This window comes from Carcharhinus amblyrhynchos, chromosome 5 (genome assembly GCF_965287045.1).
Source record: "Carcharhinus amblyrhynchos chromosome 5, sCarAmb.v2.hapA, whole genome shotgun sequence".
Classification (NCBI taxonomy): Eukaryota; Metazoa; Chordata; class Chondrichthyes; order Carcharhiniformes; family Carcharhinidae; genus Carcharhinus; species Carcharhinus amblyrhynchos.
In genome coordinates, this window is record NC_137328.1 from 50,262,769 (window position 1) to 50,283,339 (window position 20,571).

Sequence of the window (20,571 nt, forward strand, 5' to 3'; positions counted from 1 at the left end):
CCTTTAAAAGTTAAAAAAGCCTGCCTGTGTTAGTAATAGTTGAAAAAGATCTATTCTAGCAGTTACAATAACTGTTTGTTGACATTATCTCAAGGGTAATGTCAATGAACATTATTAATGTTCAGCTGCTTTCCACAACCTATAATTGTGCCAGTAGGGGTGTTGTAAGTTCACATTTAAATAAAAACAGTGAAAGCTGTAATGATTATTTAGGTATTTATTTTATTTAATCTCAACACGTCTCCTGAGGGTTTCTCATGATGGATACTGGGTATGTGGCATGCAGTGATTAGGGGAAAAGGTGGAAGGTGTGAGTTGGCATTAATTTAGTATGAAAACTAGAAAAGACCACAGGGTGAGTGAGGGACATGAATTGGTATGGAGCATATAAGAGACCTTGGGGGATGGATGGGGCCATGAGTTTGCATCAAGTTGGTTTGGAGCCTATAAGGGGGCCAGAGAGTTGCATTCGTTGGTATGAAAGTAAGAGAGATCATGGGGGTTGGTGGGAATGCATGGGTTGACATGGACAGAGTATGAGATGTGATGGGTGAGGGCTAGAATGCCTAATATTTAACAAACCAACTGGGATGAATGCCCAAAACTCAAGATGGACCATTTAAACAGTCTGCGTCGGCACTGAGCATCCTCTCTGGCTGCCTCCAATCTGCATCCAGGATGACAGGCCATCCCACATTTGGCTGCTCCACAATAAAACATTACACCATGAAGGGCACTTCTCCCCCAGGTGGGTGCATCAAGCTGGGAATAATGCCAATAATGCCAATAATGGCAGATGGCATGTCTCCTACCATCATCCCTGGAAACAAGATCATCAAGGGGCTGATATGCTCCATTGGTAGCCATAAAGGGCTTTAGTGTGGATCAATGTGGTCCAGGAAGGACTTCCACAACTCTTTCTGCAGCTGCCGGAATATCCAATTGGTCAGCATTAGTCCCGGAAACACCAGGAAGGTGTTTGCCACTGGGACTATGGAAGAAAAAGATAAAGGGATCCCTGGAGCAGTAAGTCTGGAGTCTGGGGCCAGGAGGGCTTCAGAAGATTAGGGAGTGGGATGAAAAGTGGTGGGTTTAAGGGAGGGAGCAGTTAGGAAGGAAGGGTGGGTTTGATCTAAGGGAGGTCATCCCGCGATTAACACAGGGCAACCCCTGAAGGCACACCCCCCACTTCCTTCCTGCCCTTTAAATATTAAAATTGGATTTCTCTCTCCTTCTCAGTTGCTCAAGTCATATGTTTTATTGTATGAGCAGTGTATTATCAGGGTCGCTTGGTTTTATAACAAGTCTAATTAACTCTTAATTTCTTGAATCTGATGGGCAAGCTGCCAATGTAGGGGTGGGTGGGAAGCTGGTGAGATGGGCACCTCCACCCTTCTTAACATAAAACTGCCCCCCTACCCTTTGTGGGAAACATGCCGTCCGGGGGCACATAAAATTCCACCCACAGTCTCTTCACCAAATTCCAGGGTGTAAAGCCTGCTGCCCTTACATTTAGTTTTTGCCCTCCCACCCTCATGCCTGCTGTATAAACTCTGCAGGCTGTATAAAACAGCTTGGACTGCCGCCTCTGGTCTCCGCAGTCTAATCTACACTAGTTTTACATCCCAGAACGTTCATTTTCAAAGGACCATCATAATATATTTACCACTCTCCTATCCACTGTTAGTGTTGTTTGGTCTACACATTTAAATCAAAGTCATCCAGCACTCAAACTACAATCCAAGCAGACTGTCAGTCATTATAGAATGCAGCACCAGATTTCAGCACAGCCTGATCTTTCCAACTCGAATAACTGAAAGACTCAAGTGAACACATCTGACTTTGAGAGAGCAAAACAATAATCACAATCACTACATGTAAATTAACCACTGCTGATTTCCAACACATTTGCTTTATTTTAGATGAAGGTTTGGACAGTGCTTAATTCTTCCATATGATTCATGGATAGTTTTCATATGTACAAAAACTTGATAGGATCATCTGCATTCTATTCACTGTTTCAAAATCTCAGCAGCGTAATCAGCTCATTGAGCTGTCTGTACTTGGGAACATTGTGTAACTACTCTTTCACTAAACAGCTGCAAGGGTGGGAGGAAATTATGTGAAACTGGTAAAATCATCAATTCAGACATCGATAAGTCAGAAGTCTGTGAGGAATAAGTTAATTAATCTTAAACTGAACTGAGAAGAGCATTTTGCTGACAAACAAACATTTTGGTCGAAAATTCATTGACTGATACAAGGAAAAAGACTTCAATGTGCTGTTATCTTTTGTCCTGGGATCTTCTGTGTAAGGACACAGAATGATATTTAGCTTCAAAGAATTAGCTGGAATAGCTAATTCAAACCTTGTAACAAATGTTTTCAAATTATAAATGCTCAGCACTGTTGATGAAACTTGCATAATCTGGCACATGGGTCCCAGATTATCTTCCAAGAGAATGAAGAAAACTGCTGGGCTGCAATCATCCTACGCAATCAAATAACTACACATTTAGCTCTGATAGAAGAAAGACCATTATGAAACTGTGAAAATTTTGAGTTTATCAAAGTACTAATGGATTGCCACATTGATTAAAATGCTAATTAAGTTAATCGTTAAAGGACGATTTGTCTAAACTAAATCAACTTCAAAATTTCTTGTACAATAAAGTGAAGTTCTCTAAATTATAGTTTATGTTGGATTAAATACCCATGTTAGACAAATGCTGTGGCCCTCCTTAATCTAGATTCAGTTTAATAGATTTCAGATGGGAAGAGTGTAACATGTTGAATTCAAAACAAAATACAACTATGTTTTTGCTGTGCTCAAGTAAGACATTCAAATTGAAAAAAAATGTTATACAAGGGCATTAAATTGTGGAATAGGAATCATGACTATTTAGGTGTTAGTGTCTTTGAAAAAACTAAAAGTTGAAGAATTCTTTGACAATTCCCAAGCTTAAATGCTATGAGAGTAATCCTGATGCAATTAACCCCTGCACCTCAATTCCCTTAATCCAAAAATACTGTATTTTTAATACCTGCGTCCCCATTTTATTAATATTTAATTCATTAACTCAGGCTAGGGGCCCAGCTGGCTGGATATAGGCTGGTTCAGAATAGTGTCAATAGCACGAGTTAAATTCTCATTCTGGTTGAGGTGGATTTGGGGCCTGCCTCCCTGCCCTGTCCCATAGCAAAAATCACAAAGTCATGGCTCCATAATCTTCTAATAGGGGGAGGCTACCTGGAGAAGAATGAACTCAGTGGCATTATTCATAATCTAAAAGCAAATGATCTGCAGATCCAATCTGATTGTATGAATCCTAAACCACAGAACTCAATAAAAAGTGATCAAATAATTAGAACAACTCGAAGAAGAGAATGTGACTGAAAAGCAGCTAGGATTAAAGCAGCTAGCCAAGTCCACTAATTGTTTTGAGCCAGAGGTCACAAAGCTCCTTTTAATTTTTACTTTGAATTTTGGTTTTTAATTAATGCCTTTGCATCACATTCCACAATTCAATCCATTACTTTTTGTGAAAAATTAAACGCTTTAAACTTGCTCAAGTTTTGAAGTTCCTGAAAACAGAACAAATGCCCTTGTGTGTACGTGCGTCTGCACTGAGCGGTAAAATGTATCAGCAGCAGCATGATTAACACACTGTGTAGTTTTTGCAGGAAGAGGTTACCCAGAAGAAATAAAGTAGAATTGAACATGTTGTATCCACAATCCTAAATGTGCTATTAAAATCATTGTAAAACCATCACAAACTGCACAACAAAGTCATGTTTCACACGTACGTTTAAATTTGCACATTTGCTCATTTAGATTTCTCGCAGTTCACTGGAGTAAAAAATAATTATCTGCTTGAAAGGATGTTTAAAATTTAAAAAGCATCATTTCAACACAAACAATAAATTCCTCACTATCCAAAGATTGGTTTTCATTTTTATTACAGTTTGCTTTGCAATGGATTAGACAAGTGTTGATCGTCAGGGATAATTATTTCACTAATATCCACCTTGTAAGTTTTACAACAAACTTGTGAATTACTATCCTTGAGAACCTGACAATAAATTTGCAGGGATACACACTGTACTGAGAGAAGAGGAGCCGCAGGCTCTTGTTCCTCACAAGGACAACTATCTGGTTGAGTGCCCCCATCCCAGATCTTGATAATGGTGTTGAAGTTTTACATTACTCATGCTTTGGAAGCTGAACTTCATCAGTCTGTCTTAACTATTACATTAATCTTCACTTCTGACCAAAATATACCAGATACATATGTACCCAACATTGGTCAGATTGGAAAGATACGTGTCCCCATTACTAACACTGTGAACCAACACATGCTGTGTTTCACACTGTTTGTTCTAGTCTCTTCTAAAACTTACAGCATCACGATGCTTGTGCACATTTAATGTTACAATCATCTATTTTGTGTATGTGCCCGGGTTTCAGAGGAGACCAGAGCACTTAGTTTATTATGTAGGTTGCTTCACTTACCTAACATAGGCAGTCTTTATCCTAACATGGGCTCAGATTATGGTGGGATAAAAGAAAAAGCATTTTTGCTGTAACTGTATTTTTTTAATCAACCATGAGATGTAGACATCGTTGGCTGGGCTACCATTTGTTGGCCATCCCTGACAGCATGTAAGAGTTAATCACATTGCTGTTAGTATGGAATCACATGTAGGCCAGCAGATTTCCTTCCCTAAAGGACATCTGTGAACCAGATGGGTTTTTACAATGGTTTCATAGACATCATGAGACTTTTAATTCCAGATTTTTATTGAATTCAAATTTCACTGTCTGCTATGGTGGGATTTGAACCCAGGTTCCCAGAGAATTACCCTACGTCTCTGGACCACTAGCCCAGCAACAATGCCACTAGACCACCACCTCCCCCATAGGTCTGAATGCTATTTTGAATCCAGCTACAAGACAGAAGTTGGCAAAGAGTTTCAGTAAGTGCTAAGCAACTAATTCAGAGTGCAATTTAGCGGTTTGCTACTAGTATTTCTGAGTTGAAAATATACTGGTAACCCAGCGAATTTCCCAGAATCAAGTTCTCTTGGGAGCATGCAGGAAGGATACAACAATCATAAATTCAGCGTGGAAATGAATATATTTAAATATATATGTACTTAAAATCCAAAGGTCTTAATTTAACTATGTAAATATAAATCACTGAAAACAGCAACTCAATTTTCTGAAATTGTAACAGTATTGTTTCATACAGGGGAAAAGTCGTTTTGTGAAAACTGGTAATAATTGTGTGAATGGGGAAATGGGGAATAATCGGATCTTTGAATGGACAGTGAGAAAGAGAAACGAGTGAGAACGAGAGTGAATCTACAAATGTGGAAGAGAGGAGAGGGAAACAGTTCAAAGATGTGTGCGTTAGGTGCATTGGCCACGCTAAATTGACTCTAGTGTCCTGGGATGTGTAGGTTAGAGGGGTTAGTGGGATAAATATGTGGGGTTGCGGGGATAATGGAGGTGGGATTGTTGTCAGTGTAGACTTGATGGGACAAATGGCCTCCTTCTGCACTGTCATGTTTTTATGATTTCTATGAATACGCCTGTCAATGGGGGAAACAGAAAGGAGAGGGTAGAATTTTTGGGCACTGCAGATGTCAGGAACTGAGCCTGAATACATCTGCATGGGTCGGTGCGTCTGTTCACCGTCACCATTCCAGACACCGACCATTAAAATAGGGAGGTGCGTATGGAACTCAGGAAAACCCCCAGCCCTACCAGGCAGACAGCCAGTCAGGCTCATTCAGAATCTTGCTTAGGGCACTGGCGAAAGTTGATTGGGATTTTCCAGTCAGTCTCCAGTTTTCAGGTGGGTCAGCAGCTCAACAGCCTGGAAGCAGACAAGTTGTGACAGGTCAGGCTCCCAGAGCTCCTGGTAATGTAAAGGCCCCCCCGTGCCTGCCTGAATGAGGGTACAGCCAAAGACAATTCTATCAAGGGGATCCCACCCCACAGTTGTGGCCTGACTGTTTTTGTTATGTTTTTATTTCAGTTTTTTTTAGAAGTTTGTGAGAGGGCTTTCCTGTTGAATCACCCTCTCAATTACTTGTCTTTCACTGCAACCTGCTGCTCCTGCTAGGCTGGAAGGATTGTGATTGATCCTCCAACTTCAAGAATATGCATGTCACCTTTAATTGCACAGGGAACATGTCTCTATGCTAATTAAGAGAGTGCCTCCATAAAAATCTCATTATGACTTTCCCTTGCCATGAAAATGGGAGTCATAACGTAGAGATGCTGGCGTTGGGTTAAGCACAGTAAGGATTCTCACAACACCAGGTTAAAGTCCAACAGGTTTATTTGATAGCACATGCCACAAGCTTTCAAAGCACTGCTTTTTCATCAGGTGAGTCAGGAAAGACATCACCTGATGAGGGGCAATGCTCCAAAAGCCTGTGGCTTGTGCTACCAAATAAACCTGTTGGACTTTATCCCGGTGTTGTGAGATTTCTTACTATGGATATGGGACCCAGAAACAGTCCTGGCTCTTGTTTCCTGCCCCCAAAGTGAATATTCAGCCTGTGTCTCTAAAAATAGGGCACGGAGGAGAAAGCATACTTTCAGGTTTTAGAAAATAGAAAATAAAAATTTAACCAGAATGCAAATTCAAAATGGAGACACCTAAGTACCAGGTTCCCTGAAAATGCATGTACATAACAACGTATATAGAAAATACAAGCAGGAGTCGGCCATTTGACCCTTCAAGTCTGTTCCACCATTCATTTTGATCATGGCTGATCATCAAATTTAACACCCAGATTCTGCCTTGTCCCATATCATTAGATCCCTTTAGCCCCAAGAGCTATATCTAATTCCTTCCTGAAATCACACAACATTTTGGCGCAAACTACTTTCGACGGAAGTGAATTCCCCATATTCACCATTCTTTGGGTGAAGGAATTCCCCCTTATCTGAAAAGTATGACCCCTAGTTCTGGATTCCCCCACCATTGTGAACATTCTTTCTAATCTACCCTGTCTAATCCCGTTAGAATGTTATAAGTTTCTATGAGATCCCCTCTTCTGAACTCCAATGAATATAATTGTAACTGACTTAGTCTCTCCTCGTGTGACAAACCTGCCATCCCAGGAATCAGCCTGGTAAACCTTAGCTGCACTCCCTCCAAAGTAAGGACATCCTTCCTCAGATAAGGACACCAAAACTGCACACAATACTCCAGATTTGGCCTCACCAATGCCCTGTACAATTGTAATAATGTGAATTGCATCTGAGAAGATTGGGACGGCAATTGGAAGAAGCGCGTAAGATTCATTATTTACTGCCTACACTTTGATATCAAAGTCTATTCATCAATGAGCCATAATGACTGAGTAATTGCCACCTTTGAAATATTTTGGTCAGTAATGTGCTGTTAAAATTACAGCAAGGCTATGACAACTATTGTTGTTCTTTCTGCACAAATGTTACTAGAACTTTCAAGCAAAGCAGTTGAACTCCGAAATCGAAGTATTCCTGCAGAGGTTGCAGCACTCTGTTATTAGTTCACTAAAATAGCACATCACTATCTGGTTTTGGCATAAATTCTTTGAAGTTGCTTTATTTGTGTGATAGATATGAACTATACTCATTACAAGAAGTGATATCCTGTCCACTTCAGTGCAAGTACCATTTTTAAAAAGTGATAACCGTTAATTACTGACAAAAACTCTGACACTGATAATTAACTATGAAAACTTTATTCCTTCCAGTTTTACTTTCTGGAGATAGTTACAACACCAAATGTATTTTAATTTTCTTTTCCCTCTTTAACTCAAGCTTTATCCCTTCTCTTTATTTTGAATGTTAGTTGTGGCTCCGTTGACATCATTCTTCTTAGAATAGAATCATAGAAACCCTGCAGTGCAGGAAGAGGCCATCTGGCCCATCGAGTCTGCACCGACCACAAACCCACCCAGGCCCTACCCCCATATTCCGACATATTTACCTGCTAATCCCTCCAACCTACGCATCTCAGGACAAGGGGCAATTTTAGCATGGCCAATCAACCGAACCCACATATCTTTGGACTGTGAGAGGAAACCAGAACACCTGGAGGAAACATTACGTTAGTTGTAAGGTGCTTTGGGACTTCCAGTGGCCATGAAAGGTGCTACATAAATACAAGTCTTTCTTTTTGCTTCTTTATTTCTCTTTTTGTGCCAGATTTTACATTGAATTTGCTCTAATTTGCACTTCCTTTTGGGTCTTTATGTTGTTAATTTCACAATCCTTTTATCTAATTGGTTAAGGATATAACACAACTGCTTATATATTTCTGATGAGAACTCACCAGCTTGAAGCATTACCCTGACATGCTGAGTACTTCCAGCACTTTCTGTCTCATTTAGAGATTTCCAACATCTACAATATTTTGCTTTTGTACACAATGGGCCCGATTTTACCATTTTTATTCTAACTGCTGAATCTGGGCACAATTCAGAGCCAACTTGGAAATCTGTTTTGAGGTGTCCCCATTGGCACTTGCAAAAAATATTGCAAGTCTGAATTGTGCTGTGGATGGGGCTTATTGCGCCAGAAACAGTCAGAGCTCTGAACTGCGCATGCACAGTTAGAAAAAGATTTGAAAAAGCACGCTCACGTCAGATTGCTCACAGGCAAAAAGCGGCCCGGGAGTGAAAAACAGGAACGATGGCCCCCACAAACATCACTGTTCCCCTTATCCACCCACCCCCACCCCCCGCCCCCACCACCTAGACCGATCACGACCCCCTGTCCCCTCACCGTTTGCCCACAGAGTGGCAGCAGACCTGCCTGCACCCCCTCTCCCCCCCCCATCCCCCCACCAGTGAGTGATCAGGCCTCCCTCCCCGCCCATCAGAGATACATCTTACCTGCCTCCCTCCTCCCTTCCAAACCAGAGAACAATCTGCCCCCCCCCCCACCCCCAAGCCAATATGTTTCACCCATCTCAGCTCTATGGCTCTTTGTGCACATGATACGCACATGGTACCTGATACGCTGCAGGAAAGCAAGTCCCAAGGCATGGTACATTGGGGAGATGCAGACACTACAACAACGGATGAATGAACACCGCTTGACAATCACCAGGCAAGATTGTTCTCTTCTTGCTGGGGAACACTTCAGCAGTCACGGGTATTTAGTCTCTGATCTTTGGGTAAGCGTTCTCCAAGACGGCCTTCGCGACACACAACAACACAGAATCGCTGAGCAAAAACTGATAGCCAATTTTCGCACACATGAAGAGGGCCTCAAACGGGATCTTAGGTTCATGTCACACTATCTGTAACCCCCACAACTTGCCTGGACTTGCAAAATCTCACTAACTGTCCTGGCTGGCAACAATATGCATCTTTTTAACCTGTGCTTAACCCTCTCTCCACTCACATTGTCTGTACCTTTAAGACTTGATTATGTGTAAAGATTCGCATTCCAATTATTATCTTGTAAATTGAGTTTGTGTTTGTATATGCCCTGTTTGTGAACACAACTTCCACTCAGCACTCCGAAAGTTAGTGGCTTGTGCTACCAAATAAACCTGTTGGTTTAACTTTAACCTGGCGTTGTGAGACTTCTTACTATCTTTGTGCACATGCAGACTATTACCCGCACACACTTCCTTATCACCAGTATCAATCAGATCACCTACATGTCCAGCCGGGACTAGCAGCCACAGAGAAGTATTTTCAAACTTTTAACAACTTCCTTTGTACTTTAGCAGAAAGACAAACTAGAGGCAAATCATAAGGCCCGACACTGAACTTGTGTACTTTTTTTGTTTTAAACCATTTGTATTGCAATAAATTTAACTTGTTCATTAATAAAGAAAAATCCAAGTGCATAACTAAAAAGCCATATGTATGTCTTGTTCTACATTTTCCCCAAGAAATTGAGTTTTGGGGACTATCTGCTACAACTCATGTTATCATTTATGTACATAGTTCATTACCATTAGCAGATGTGTACCATATGCAGGAAGGGCTTTATGCAAGAACCATGTGTACATTCAACAAAAATACTAATTAAGCTTTATTAAGATTATCGGATACTCTTAATGACATACTAGTTTTAAAACACTCATTCTACCATATCAAAAATATAACTTTGTCTGTTATTAGCATTTTTAGATTTTTAAATGATGTAATTATTTGATTACAGAATTGCTTTTAATTAAAAATAATTTTAACTTTTTAGGACATTTAACACGCATATTCAATAACACACGTTCATCATGCAATGAGACGGAAAATAAAATATAAGCAAAAAGCTGAATTTCACAGAACAATTCCTCAATCCTGTATCCAATATGGATGGAAATTCAACTCCATTTATATTTCAACAAAAGGCCAGAGATTTTGTTTGTGCTCATTATTATTTTCTTAAAAGTCTTTTTCTGTTGTTGCAAAAGCATGCTATGTGTGCAAAAGGTCCTAATTCTGAACGCTCACAGTAAAATATCATTTTTATAATGAAATCTACTTTCTGAACATAATTATTAATGCAAGTATAAATGTACATGGTATGATTGTTAATGATCCATTATGAATTGGTATTGAAAGTCTGATTTTGCTGGTACTAAAATCATAGAATCCCTACAGTGCAAAAGGAGGCCCATCAAATCTGCACCAGCCATAATCCCACCCAGGCCCTAAAACCCTTGATACCACCTATTTACTCTGCTAATCCTCCTGACACTAGGGGCAATTTAACACGCCTAATCAATCCAACGCGCACATCTTTGGACTGTGAGAGAAAGCTGGAACATCCAGAGGAAACCCACAGAGACATGGGGAGAGTATATAAATTCCACATGGACAGTCACCAGAGGCCAGAATTGAACCCAAGTCCCTGGCGCTGTGAGGCAGTAGTGTCACTATGTACAGTTGTCTCAATTTCTAAGCTGCAATCATGAGGTGAGCTATACGCCTTTTACTAAGGTACTTCAAGCTGTCAGTTTTGGCTAACCATGTCCTTAAACATTGCTTATTAGAATTGTAAAAAAAAATTAATTTTGTTTCATAGCCAGAAAATCAAATACAAATAATTATAACTGAATATTAATACATTGTGTAATATTGGTAACCATAATGTTCACCTGCATTTTTATTTTCAATTGGGAATTCAGCCATTAATTCCCAACTATAGTAGCGATAATCATTAATTATTAATTGGTCTTAGAATTAAACAAAGAAAACAAAAGTAATATTTCTAAGACAGCCCTAAACTGGCGAGACTGTTTTAACAGATGCTTTGTTTAAAAAATTGCCTGTTTAACCTCTGTGATGTAATGTATTTGATATAACATATCCAAATAATAAACCCCATTCCACTAGCAGCAAACACAATTAAATCAAAAACTGATCACATTTCCTTCACTAATAAAAAGCTCAGTTCTATGCGTCTTTCCAAAATCCAGTTCCAAAAATGATTATACATGGATAGCTTAGACACCATTTCTTAACATTCTAATTTCCATTCTCAGTTATGTGACACACCACAGGATGAAATTTCTCGAATCTACACAAAGTACCACTGAGGTTTTGTCTAATATAATCTATCAAAATGAGAAGGAAATGCTGACTAGAAATTGCTGGTCATGAATAACATACATCAAGTTCTGAATATTCCAACATGTTTTGGTCATATGGTTTCTTAACGCTGAGAAGCCTGCAACTTTATCACGTAAATGTATTTTCTATGCAAATTGCAGAACAGAGTTTACATCCGTCAAACTAGCTGTCATCCAACATAAATAATAATAGAAAATGCAGGGAATAGTCAGCAATTCAGGCAGTAATCTAATGTTGTTCATCATGGGGGTAGATACAGTGGAACAAATTCAATTTTTTTGAAGTCAATATTCAGTACGCAAATATTAGTTATTCTTCATCAACCTACTATTTAAATAAATTCTGGAGAAAGTAATAGGAAACTACACCAAAATTTATTTTGTATTTGCAAGTATATTCTTTCATGAATATTGCATGGACTATTCTGTATATTAATTTCTAACCTGTGAATATTTATACTGCACATATTCATTTTGAAGTTTAATTTGTTACCAAACATTGTGAACTTGCAGCACGGTAGCATAATGGTTAGCATTGTTGTCTCATATCGCCAGGGTCCCAGGGTCAATTCCAATTTGGCTTGCTCTTTGTGCAGAGTTTGCACATTCTCCCTGTGTCTGTGTGGGTTTTCTCTGGCTGCTCTGGTTTCCTCCCACAGTCCAAAAGACGTGCTGGTTAGGTGCATTGGCCATCATATATCTTCCGTCAGCGTAACGGAATTGGTGCCAGAGTGTAACAGTAACTTTATTGCAGTGTGAATATAAGCCTACTTGTGACACTAATAAATAAATTTTATTTTCTATTTTAATGCTATCATGCAACTGTAGCCAAAACAGCAAATTGTTTTCTTAATGGACGAGGGTACTTGAAAATCAATTGCCCTTTAGCTGAAAAATTTTCTAGGACATAGTTTTCATTTAAGATACATTCAATTAAATGCAAAAGAGAATGTTGCTGGGTGTGAACCTGTGTGCTCATTTTTGAATTTTGCACCCATTTTAGGAAATAATCCGTGTATAAAAAATCTAAATAATCAACATAGTCCATTCAAATAGACAGTGAAAGTTTACATTTCTCAAGGCAACCACGAGGATCTGCAGAAATAAACCAACATTCTGGGTGTAGCAAGGAAATGGATAGCTGGTGGCATGGTGGCACAGTGATTAGCACTGCAATCTCACCATGCTTCGTTCAATTCCAGTCTTGGGTGACAGTGTGGAGTTTGCCCGTTCTCCCCTGGTCTGTGTTGGTTTCCTCTGGGTGCTCTGGTTTCCTTCCAAAGTCCAAAAATGTGCAGATTAGATAGGTTGGCCAGGCTAAATTACCATTAGTTCAGGGAGATTAGCAGGCTAAATACATGGAGTTAGAGGGGTAAGATGTGATTGCTGGTGCAGTCTTGATGGGCTGAATAGCCTCCTCTGCAGAGCCAGGATTCTATAATCTGGAACCTTCTATGATCCAGGTTAATTAATTTATGCAAATTTTCTGGAGACTTTTTTGCATTTTGGGAGCAGGGTAGCATCACTTCTGTACTGAAGGCAAGGCTTGCAACAATACTATGACAGTCAATTTAACTCAGCAGTAATTAACATTTAATAACTTCATTTTTTCATAAACTATCTTTGAGAAAATAAACCAATAATTTGGAATGACTTCACATTACTAACTTAGATTTGGTAGGTGCAGCCTAGATTGCAACCAGGCAAAGCTGTTAGCAATCCTGTTTAAGGGAATAATCTGTGCCTGTTGAAAAAAGACATGTGAAAGTCTTCCTGCCAACAATAATCAATTTAAACTTCTGGAAAGTACAAAGGAGATAATTCCCATGCTCTAAACATTTAAATTAAGGTTTGATGTGTTTACAAAGTGCTCAGGTGGTTGAACAGATCACCTTGTTTGAAATCATATGTATTTTCGTATTGTATTGTGCCATTAATAATAAATAAAACATAAAAGCGGGAAGCACGGAGCAGATCAGATAACATATCCATAGAGTGAAACAGAGTTAAAATTTCAAGATGAAGACCCATTTTTCCAGCAGCTACCACATTATGTTTTTGTATCTGTGTATGATGAATCCCTTCAAAGGGTCTCACTTAATTCTCCCAAATTCAGGATCCTGCCTGGACCTAAATTTACAATTCAAGTAGCTTTGGTAAAGACCCAAATCACTCTATAACGTTACTAAACTGATACTGTGAATTCAACCTAGGTTCCCACTTGTTAAATACAATTTTGGGACTATATTGCTGTCCCTTCACTGTCACGCTGTCAAAATTCTGCAACTCCATTCCTAATAAGTGTACCTGCAGGAGATGGATTACAGTGGTTAAAAAAGAGGGTCACTAATACTTTCTCAAGGACAATTAGGGATAGGCAACAATTGCAGGCCTAGCCTGTGACATTCATGTTCTGTGAAAGAATTAAGAGCAATTGTTTGACATGAAAGTGGCACAGCACCAGGGAAGCCAGTTCGATTCTGACCTTGGGTGACTGTGCAGTGTTTGTATGCTCCCCATATCTGAATGGGTTTGCTTCGGGTCCTCCCACATCCAAAGATATGCAGGTTTGGTGGATTGGCCATGCTAAATTGTCCTTTTGTGTCAGAGCTTGTGCAGGTTGGGTGAAGAAATGTGCGGGGAGGGGGAGTAAGTTTCAAAAAAAAAGTTCGATTGCACCAAAGATCAGCACTGTGTCCCTTCCATTTCCTGATTGTCATGAATGTTCTAACTGAACAAATGAGAAAGGGAAGTGCCATGGCCAATGCTACTTGTAGATGATATTGAGCTATGTGGTCTGGTTGATGAGAACATGGCTGAGTATCTGAATTGCTGCAGCAAGTCCACCACAGATACCATCTCCCTGGCCCTACACTTGACACTGGAACACCTAGATAACAAGGACACTTATATCAGACTCCTATTTATTGGTTATAGCTCAGCCTTCCACACAATTTTTGCTCCAAAAGTCACCTTCAAACTCCGTGGCCTAGGGCTCAGCTCCCCTCTCTGCGACTGGATCCTAGACTTCCTAGCCTACAAACCGCAATCAGTAAGGATAGGAAACAACACCTCCTCCACGATCATCCTCAACAACAGTGCCCCACAAGGCTGTGTCCTCAACCCTTTAGTATACTCCTTATACACTTATGACTGTGTGGCCAAATTCCACTCCAATTCCATTTTAAAGTTTGCTGATGACATCACTGTCATGTGTTGACCTCAAATAATGATGAGACTGAGTACAGAAAAGAGGTAGAGAATCTGGTGATCTGGTGCGATGACAATAATCTTTTCTTCACTGCCAGTAAAACAAAGGAAATAGTCATCGACTTCAAGAAGCGTAGTTGAGGGCATGCCCCTGTTCACATCAATAGTGATGAAGTGGAAATGTCGAAAGCTTCAAGTTTCTCAGTGTCCAGATCACCAACAACTTGTCCTGGCCCCTCCACCCTGATGCTAAGAAAGCCCAACAACACCTTTACTTTCTCAGGAGACTAAGGAAATTCAACATGAATGCTATGGCTCTCATCAATTTTTACAGATGCACCATAGAAACCTTCCTTTTGCAGCTTAGTATGACTCCTGCTCTGACCAAAACCACCAGAAACTACAAAGGGTTTTGAATGTAGCCCTGTCCATCATGCAAACCATCCATTGACTCTATGTACACTTGCTGCTGCCTTGGAAAAGCAGCCAGCATAATCAAGGACCCCCATGACCCTGGACATACTCTCTTCCACCTTCTTTCATCAGGAAAAAGACACAAAAGTCTGAGATCATGTACCAACCGATTCAAGATCAGCTTCTTCCCTGCTGCTAATGGACTTTTGAATGGACTTGCCATATATGAAGCTTATCTGTCCCTACAACCTAGCTGTGACTGTAACACTATATTCTGGACTCTTTCCTTTGCTTCTCCCCTGATGTACTCAATGAACAGTATGCTTTATATTTATGGTATGAAGAAACAATACTTTTCATTGTCTCCCAATACATGTGACAATAATAAATTAAATCAAATCAAAAGTGCAGGAAGGGAGGGCTATGGAAATCAGTAGACCAAGAGCCCAATTTATGGACTGTGTAGTTTCAGCCAAGGAAAAGGGTCTGAGTGAAGGGCCCTGGTAAAGACTTGGAGAAAGTGAACAGGTTCAAGTACCTGGGTTAAGTAATGGCAAAACTTGGAGGTATGGAAATGAAAATGAGCAATGGATTAGCTCTGGTCGGAGTGATTGAAAGCAGTGCAGTGGAGTGTTACATAATTGAAAAGTATTGTTAAAACATAAAGAAAGAATCTTCAGGACAGTTGTGAGGCCCGCCTTGTTATACAGTGCAAAGATATGGACAACATCAAAAAGAGAGGAACAATTTGTAAACACTAATGAAATGCAAATGCTGTGATGGATGTGCAGCGTACCGAGGAATGATCAGAATAAGCAAACAGAAAATCAGTGAAGATTTCGGGAGTATCCAATAATGTAACTGTGAAGAAACTGAAATGGTCCGGTCGTCTGTTGCAGAGAGAGAGACAGAGACGAAATATGGTGAGATGAGCGATGGAGATGGGACCACAGGGAGAAGGAGAGCAAGCCGTAAGAGCGTTTGGAAAAATGCAGTGAGGAGAGAAACTTGGAGGATTGGATGAGAGATGAGTTACTGACTGGAGACTGAGAAGGGTGCTCAAGCAGTATTATGGTGACACCAAGTCAAATGGGAGACGCCAAAAGATGGTTTTTGCAGCATGCCATGGGGACTTTCAAATCCACTTGATAGCATTTCAATATAACTTCTCATCCAAACTCAGTGCAGTACTCTCTCTCAGCACTACACTAAAGTGTCAGGCCGTGTAAAGTCCTTGGGCTTTAACTGATAGATTTTTGTTTAAGAATAGAAAGTTGCTCGAGACCCAAATCTGACTGCAAAAGAGATATTAGTTACTATATACAAGTGTCAAATTGAATGGTTGTAGAATTAAACTACATTTTGATATTATAGTAAGAAGTCTCACAACAGCAGATTAAAGTCCAACAGGTTTATTTGGAATCAGGAGCTTTCAGAGCGCAACTCCTCTACTCCCTGACGAAGGAGCAGCGCTCAGAAAGCTTCTAATACCAAATCAATCTGTTGGACTTTAACCTGGTGTTGTGAGACTTCTTACTGTGTGTACCCCAGTGCAACGCCGGCATCTCCACCTCATTTGCTATTACAGACTTGTGCCTAGGTATACTGAGATTTATTTACCAAAGAAAGAGTTGCCTTTTATATTTTTCGCAATCTTGGGACGTCCCAAAGCTGTTTGCAGCGAATGAAATGTTTTAAGAGATGCTACTGTTGTAAGAAACGCTGTATTTTCTCTAAAGTTCGCACAGAAGAGCGCTGCATATAGAATGAGGTCAGGGAGGGAGCTAGTATTTGGAGAAAATTATTTTCAGAGTTCTCCAGGTTGTATAAGTGTGATGGATGTGTGTGTGTTTTACCTGGCGCTTGTGTGAGCGGATGGGGAAGCTCCCTTTCGGTCCCATCTCCGGATTTTCTCCACATATCGCTTCAAGGGGCCAGTGCGGTATCAGCGCGTGTTTAAAAAGTGCTATTTATAGAGGATGGTCATGAAATTCTTGCTCAACTTTAAGAAACTTTGGATGTATTCAATCACGATAGAAGCACGCAGATGTCATATGAAAGCACAAGTCACATATAGTGACTTGACATAAAGCACGTATAGTACTTTAAGATTAAGGTGCCGATGCTGATTCAAGTCGCACAAACTGTGACAGTTACATTGAAGTCCAGAAATGTGTACATCGTGTTAAAACTTTATGGGTTATGCTTTCATGAGCCGTTTACTTCGGTATCCAAAGTTAGTAAAATTAAACGCTCTATATGCCTATATACACGCATACACAACATCACAACCTATCTATAGCCTATGCTTTCTACATTGGGCCGTTTACAAAGTCAATCAACACTCAACAAGTTTTACAAATGTACACGGGGAGCTTAAATATCATACAGCAAATATAAAGCGCAAATATTTTAACATTAGATGCGTCTACATTAGCATACTGAAAGCATTTTCAAACTGGTTCCGTTTAAACGAGTTATGTTTTTGCATCTGAAATGAAGTGTTGTGATGAAATCTCCGGCCTGAAACATTTACTATTTCTCTCTCCACAGATGCTGTCAGACCTGCCGAGACTTGCCAGCATTTTCTGTTTTGGTTTCAGATTCCAGCATCATCAGTATTTTGTTGTGTGAGAGTTTTGGATGATTTTCTACATTCTGAATGTCACTCCCAATTACTATATGTGATGAGCACTGAAACAACTGGAAGGAGAGCCATTTGTTACCGAGGCGCCTAAAATTGAACCCTCTCGCCCTGGTTTTCCGTAGATTTATTTAATAAACAGTCTGTCATGGGATGAAAGTAATAGTTGCTTAATGCACTCTTTTAAAGGAATGGACAAAGAGGAAGCAGCACTCACAAGAGGCCTACACCTCGGGGGTCATGGATCCTTCGGGTGACTAAGGATCCGCCATAAAGATCAATTTATCCTTTCCAGTGAAACAGGGTGACCTTTTTCTGCTTTTATTTCAGATTTCCGGCAGTTTGCAAAATTGTAACAACAACACAAATAATGTGTTTAAACGCTAAATAGGTTAAAACTCCAAGTGTTGAATTGGGTCAATTATATGGTCCATTCATGGTATTGACTCCCTCCAGTCTAAACATTTGCACGCGCGGTGAAATTTGTCCTGGCTGAATTGTCAACATTCCTGATAACGGGATCTAACCGCCCTCCCTGCGGCCAGCGAACGAAACGGCCTTTTATCACAAAATAACTTCAGAATTCATTCGTAGTTAAATAGAAAACTACAAGTTCGTCTAGGCCATGCAAACAATATCCGGGACAAGCCTCTTGTGACAAGGCAACTTCCCCCTTCCCTAACGTTGTAGAAATGTCTGGAATAACGTGGGTCTAAAATTGCTACGTTCGTAAACCCTTAACGGACACCATTCTAAGCGGATGCCCTGGGAACCACAGTTTTGAAACCAGGGAAAGGAGAACATAAACAGAGAACACGTTTTCATTTTTAAATAACTTGCTTTCAGAGTTGCATTACTAAAAATGAACAAGTGTTAAAATCCACTATTTCCAATTATCTATTCAATAGCGTGCTTACCTGTACGAATTTTTCTGATTGAATCTACTGGCCACTCTCGCTGGACGATCCGCTCATATTAAAATAAAAAGATCCTTGTTTTTGTATTAGTACAAATTACAGAATGGCCATGCGAATCTCAACATAAACAGGGCTGGGGGAGGACACCACACACTCAACCACCCTAACTGCAGAGAAGGGTCAGAGAAAACAGCGCAGACTATTTTTTTGATCCCTCAGGGGTGTTTAACTGTTTTGGACACTCGATGTTAGTCGAGAGAGTGAACTGCAAAAAAGGGCAGTTACTTCCTCTTTCCATCAAAGTCCAGTCCCCATTCTTACTTCCTCGAATCACTTTATTCCGAAAACTTCCTACTTTCACAGGTCAGCAACTTACAAAGCAAATATTGTCAGAAAATGCTTCCAGTTAATAATTTACAATCTTTACAATTACTCCAGGGGGTAGTTTATCCAAAAATGTAAGCATAGTAGTTATAATCCAACTAGTTTAATACACAAACTCTGTCACCAACAGACTGACTTTAACAAATCATACCCTTCTGGAAAGATTCCCCTCACCAAAGTAACAAGCTTAAAGTGTTGTTTCCGCTTGTGGGGAATTGAATTTTTTTGAATGATTGCTTTGTCTGTTAAGTATTTAACTTTAACTGCTTAGTGCAAAGCAAGAGTGATAATATTCAATAAATCTATTTTCGTAACAGTCGTGAAGAGGATGTAATTTCAGTTTCTGGGTGATTCTGAGAAGTCATGATGTAGAGATGCCGGCGTTGGACTGGGGGTAAACACAGTAAAAAGTCTCACATCACCAGGTTAGAACACCGTGCCCGAAAGCTTGTGAGATTACTATCAAATAAACTGGTTGGACTCTAACCTGGTGTTGTGAGACTTCTTACTGTGATTCTGAGAAGGCCACGTTATTGTCTATGTGGAGTTGTGCTGAGATGGCGGGAGGCAATAGTTAAAATTGCCCTGAACACATCAATTTGATGTGAAATGTTGCATTGAGTGCACGCACTTAATGTGTTGGAAAGTACTTCTCACATCAAAAACACACTTGAAGATATCAAATTTGAAAGTGACATATGCTTAAATTGTATGCCAGACTTGTACCTCATTGACTCAGTAACTTCTGCCCATTGCCTTACCCAGGCTGTCTGTCCAAATATAGCTAGAATGTGGAGATTCCGGCGTTGGACTGGGGTAAACACAGTGTTGCATCTTTGTAGAAATTTGACAAATGTAGTTTTGAGAATTTTGACAAATTTGACAATTATAGCTAGGACAGCTGGCACGGAAATCTGACTCCTACGCATGCGTATCTGTTTGGGGGTGGAGCGACACTCCCGCCGATACAAATAGACCCGCCCGGAAGCAGCAGCGCCTGCGCACTGATGATCTGGCGGAGCACCCAAACCACTTGTAGAAATAAATAGTCACGTGCTTTAACTGGAGGCCGGTTTCCTTGCAAGTTTCTCTATCTAAAGTTGCAACGTTGCACAAATTGGCCAGCCTCGCACCACAAGCAGTGGGGGTGAAGTATGGGAATTGAATCTCAACTATAATAAAACATTCATGACTTGTGTGTACTCAGACTACATAATTCAAGTCCTACCAATTCTAAAGTCTTTTGTGAGTGCTGTCAGATCCAGTCCCCCACATTGTAAGACTGAGATCCTTTGTAAAAAAAGACACTACATATTCCAATTGCTATTGTGATGCTAAACTTCAGCATTCTTTATAGGGATGGTGTTGGCTACTGGATGTGTATGTTGTTAAGTTTTCTATA

The 20,571-nt window shown here is 40.1% G+C and overlaps 1 protein-coding gene across 1 annotated transcript in view; it reads right to left on the minus strand.

The window, feature by feature from the left end:
- Positions 1–19,941, minus strand: part of syk (spleen tyrosine kinase) — a 145,965-nt gene extending 126,024 nt beyond the window's left edge. The window contains exon 1 of the mRNA XM_080189669.1: positions 19,896–19,941. The gene's annotated coding sequence lies outside the window, so the exon portion shown is untranslated. The remainder of the gene's footprint in view (positions 1–19,895) is intronic.
- Between the last annotated feature and the right edge of the window lie 630 nt (positions 19,942–20,571).